At 34.1% G+C, this 5,045-nt stretch overlaps 1 long non-coding RNA gene across 1 annotated transcript; it reads left to right on the top strand.

The window, feature by feature from the left end:
- Window positions 1–208: 208 nt before the first annotated feature.
- On the top strand, window positions 209–4,532 carry LOC149561642 (uncharacterized). The gene is made up of 2 exons (XR_016363459.1): window positions 209–376; window positions 4,159–4,532. It is a non-coding gene; the product is annotated as an uncharacterized LOC149561642 (long non-coding RNA).
- The last annotated feature ends 513 nt before the right edge of the window (window positions 4,533–5,045 follow it).

Raw genomic sequence — 5,045 nt, 5'->3', positions numbered from 1 at the left:
AAGCAAGTAAGAAATACACAATTTTGCACCAAGGGCTCATGTTGAAGCTTTTCCATTTTCACCTAGCCCCATGTCATTACTGTTGAAGAGGCCCTACCTTCCCCGACCTCACCTTTGGCCAACCTTATGGACTCCCTGGAATCTTGTAAAAATAAGTGGATCAAATGACCCAAAACTCTATGAAATTCTTTAGATAAATCCTTAAAATTTGAGTCTCTTGTGAAGCTCCACGATAAAAAAGAAATGGCCCTCATTTTTTTGTATGGACAAATGGCTTATGTTTCATATGGTCACATGGTGGGAGTCATCTGATTCGTAGACTAATTGGGCGAAGGATAAGCTCTCTTCCTTTTCTAGCATTGTTACAGAGTATAAAGTATGTATATAAAGATCAATTTAAGCATTTTTGTTTTGTAGGGTATTTGAACATTACTGCATGGGATCTGGTTATTTTAGCTTAGCTAAACCATGGAATTAATTTTTGTAGTTATTGGTATCATGACAATGCATTTGCCTCATTGTTAAATTTATTGGTGAAGAATAATTCTATGGAATAGGTCATTTTCCAATATATTACACAAACACCTAGAACAGTTCATATTAGTCTTGTTCACCCCTCCAAGATGGATTTCAGAGATTAGCTGAGATTATGTACATGGGTTAAATCAGAACATGGGACTTTCCAAGAAATTGCGTACATGTCCACACCATGCCCATTCTGTAAATTTCAAATATTAGGGGAAAACAGAGCACAGAGAAATTTGTAGCAGACAAAAGAAAAACTCTGCTCATTCAGAAAGATCTATTACATCATGCCTCTATGAAGAGGTCTTTCTTTTCCTTTACACCCTTATTCAGACTATGTTTCAAACACCAAGTGGACTATCTTAAAAATACACTAACTAAATTATTCCCTCTCTTGCATTTAACATGCGAGACTAAAGTAGATAAAAACCAACTGTTTTAAAATCACACATTACAACAGGGAGTATCATGGCATGAAATTGTTCAAAGAAGCAGATTCTACCCGTCAGCCATAAAATTACACATCACAACAGAGAGACAACCAATTTCTGCCATCAGCAATTCTACCATCTACCCTTCCTCCAAATGACATGCAAAGAGACAACCGGTTTCCTATCCAACTTCATTTGGTGAATCAACGCTCATGTTAAAAACAATCATTGATGAAGAACTAGTTATGGTATTCATGTCACCCAATCATTTGATTCTTAGAATTTTCAATTGATGTTCAATAGTAATAAATGCTGCTGAAAGGCGGTAGCTCGTTTGGTTGAGAGTAGAGGATTGAGGCTGTGGGTTACCCCATGGTCCCGAGTTTGAAACTCTCTCTAGATTTAACTGGTGGGACCGTAGTGTGAGCCTATTGCCCTACCTGCAGAAGATTAGTGTCACCCCAGCTCGCCTATTCTAGGCTCCAACTTGGCAGTTTGTAAGACCAAGGTAAAGGCTGGTTGGGCACTGGGCTAGGTCATGGGGATACCTCTGTAGTTTTAAAAAAAAAATAGTAATAGATGCCAAAGAAGAAAATACCTTTTAATTCATTAGAGTGAGACACGTTCTTTGATTTCCATGAACCCAATGTGAAAGAAATGTTATTGCTAGGTTGCTACTGCTGTATTAACTATATTATTCCTAGATAGTCCTTTTTTTGTTACTTTGAGACTGTCTTCCACATTGCTTTGAACTGATACTATAAAGGATATTGTATCCTTAGATACTCTTGTAGTATCTACTGCTATTCGTAAGTGAAACACCATCTCGCAAAATCTTTCTCCTATCATGGTGTCTCTTATCCTCCTCATTGTGACACATGTAACCTCCCTACATAGTTCATGTCAAGGAAATAATCCTTTTGTCACTTTTATTCTATCATAGACTTCTTCAGACCATTACATCTCATGATATAAACAGTCACTTCGAATACAAAGTGCTTGATTGTTTTTTTTAATGATGTGATAGTCCCCTGTCTATCATTATTCTAGTATAACTTTGTCAAATCCTCTTGAATATTGAGTGCAATGCGTATTTCTACTATCCTAGCATTGAATTGCTTCTTTCTAAGCACTTTTATTATCCTGATTCACTTTCTACTATTTAGTTGCTATCTTTGTTTCTTGCTATACATTATTTCTGTTGTTCCTTACTCACTATTGGTATAACTCTTCTTTGTCCTCTCTACTAAATCTTTATGACAGTCCCCTAAAAGTTTCCAGTATGGTCTAAGTGTTCTCTAACTTCAATTAGTGAAGCCTCCTTTCAATTACCTTGTAGGAATAGGATATAGTGTTGTTTTTTTGGTATTTGCATGATGTGAATCTGGGTTTTATCTCTGTATTTTGTGTTTTGTTTGAGGTTGAGGAGCAAGGAAGGACAACATGACTTGTAGGCCCATAGCTATATTGTTGGTAAATTGAAACAAAATTTGGCGGTCTTTGCACGTAGATAACCTATTCAATTTTATGAATTCATGAGAGGATCCTATCAGAAATAAGAATAACTATAAAATTGTACACATTTTTCATTTCATGATAAGCATGTAGAGAATTGGTTCAATTTTCTGAACTAATAAGATAAATCCCACCAAAAAGGAGAATAGTCAAAAGAATTTATGAATTCTTCACACCTTGATAAGCATGTAGAAAACCAATTCAATTTGTTGAATTTATGACAATCCTATCAGAAAGGAAAATAATTAAAAGAGCATTGTAATTCTAAATAGCTTGATTAGGAAGGACAAAAGGTGTAGTTTATTCTATCATACGCTAGGACTAGGAGTAAATATGACTGATAAAAGAAGAGGAATACCATCTGCTTCGGTATCCTTTTGAGGGTAAGGTGAATGATTGAAAAGGCCGGGTGCTCAAATCTCTGGAGATTTAAATTTGTTAGTGGAATTCCTATAAATGGGAGGATGATATGCTATGATGCAACAAATACAATACTAGGCATATTTTATTCAAGAACAAAAATACACCTTTGATAGTCTTTCCATTTGCTATTATCTCCTGCCATACTTGTTTGAATTGCTTGTACTCTTGCTTTTACATTTTTAGCTGCTATTGCTAGAGTATTGAGTGATACATTATGGAATGTATTTTATAGCAAGATTTTTACATCTGTGGCTTAAAGATATCAAAAATCACATTTGGTTGTACCATCCTACGTATATTTATGGCCAACTCTTGTCGCAAGATATTCCCCTATTAGAGTTACCACCTGCGATTTTTCCTCTATTACATGTGAATCTCTGTATTCATTCTCACAGATGTAAGATATATGCACAAAATGACTTAGACCATCATCTCATATGTGTGTGTTTTAATTGACTTCTTGTGGACGCATAGTATACTGATGTGATCCAATTAGTCTTCTAAATCTTTTCTTTTGTTCTCCAAATTTTGTCTTAAGTCTTGTAGATGCTAATTTGCCTTTTGCCCTAATTCTATCCATAATTTTGTCCATTTGTATTTTTGGTCCTTTGATAGATGAGATATCAATTATTATTTATGGTCTCTTCCTATGGAAAACTAATCTCAATCTATCAACAGATGATTGGAACTATGTTGTTTTCATTTGGTGCTTGACAATTCTACAAATGTCATTTACATTACAACACCAGACGGATAAAATCCTACATACAACTAGGGGACTAATGATTTGAATTGATGCAAATTTAAAAAACATTACTTGTCCCATTTATGAGATACATTCTTTTCTTCTAACGAAGATGAATTATATTGCAAAACCCTTCCAACTAGGATAACAAGGCCAATTATATTTTTAGCAGATTGAGATTATGGACTAGAAAACAAGAACTATGATATATTGGTAGTGCTCCTATACAGAAGATCATGTAATATATATCCATGATATCTTCTGTTTACCAATATATAATGGGACAAACATGTATGATCAATCTCTCACTTATATTTGATATATCCTAGAAATATAGCAATTGCACTAGGTTTGTCTAAGAATTATACACAGTATTAACCAAGCTGATTCCACTGTATTGCTAATACACAGTATTAACCAAGCTAATTTATCCACTCTATTGCACACATCATTAGAAAGAACAAAATATTTTAGTGCCTCTCTCTTAGTAGTGACTGGTTAGCATTATCTACATTACAGAGAACTGAAAAGTGCTCACAATCTGAGATTTGCGTGTTGTGGAAATCTGACCTCCAAAAGAAGATTGAGCAATAAGATGAGGAAAAACATGCAAGAATCTTCCTAAAAAGAAATAAATATTATATTCTTTATTACTTGTAATGTCTTGATGTAACGTCTATACCTTCCATGGTAACATTTGGAGGTAAGCACTTCCATCTTAGATTAGAAGCAGTTTTGAATTCTACAGCAGAATAAGATTAGATACAAGAAAAACTTTCAAATGGAATGTGTGAACAAATAGGTTGCTTCACATGGTTCATACCTACCACAGATATCTACAACCTTTGGATAAATAAAGGAAGCCATGTTGTTACTCTTCTTGATTTTATTTATATTTGTTTCCGAATCGTCAATCTTCTTAGAAATAATCTCCACACTTGAATTTTATTTTAGAATATATGTTTGAACATTTATCACTCTATTGCTTATGATATTATGTACTTTCTACTATAGCTTTTATCTCATGTAGCATAGACAAATATTTCTTTTCATTTTCATCTAGTTTTGCTGAGTTGTGGTAGTTCTTTCCATTTGCTATTATCTCCTGTCATACTTGCATGAACTGCTTGTACTCTTGATTCTACATTTTTGGCATCTATTTTAAGAGTGTTCAGTTATACATTCTGGCATACATTTCCTTGTCAAATGGTTCTAGTTCAGAAAATTCTAACCAGAAGTTTGTTCTTCATTTACCCCTATGGCTTAGAGATGCCAAAGTTTGCATTTGGATTTACTTTCCTAGAAATATTTATGGAGATTTCCTGCCATAAGATATTCTCCTATTAGAGTAACTATTAAACATTCTTCCTTATGCCTTGGGAATCCTTCAATTCATTTTCACAGAT

The sequence above is a fragment of the Cupressus sempervirens genome, chromosome 4, assembly GCF_028749045.1.
Source record: "Cupressus sempervirens isolate cs-2001-9-10 chromosome 4, ASM2874904v1, whole genome shotgun sequence".
In the NCBI taxonomy this organism is placed as follows: domain Eukaryota; kingdom Viridiplantae; phylum Streptophyta; class Pinopsida; order Cupressales; family Cupressaceae; genus Cupressus; species Cupressus sempervirens.
The sequence above is the reverse complement of the archived record's forward strand: the minus strand, read 5'-3'. Positions and strand labels throughout refer to the sequence as shown.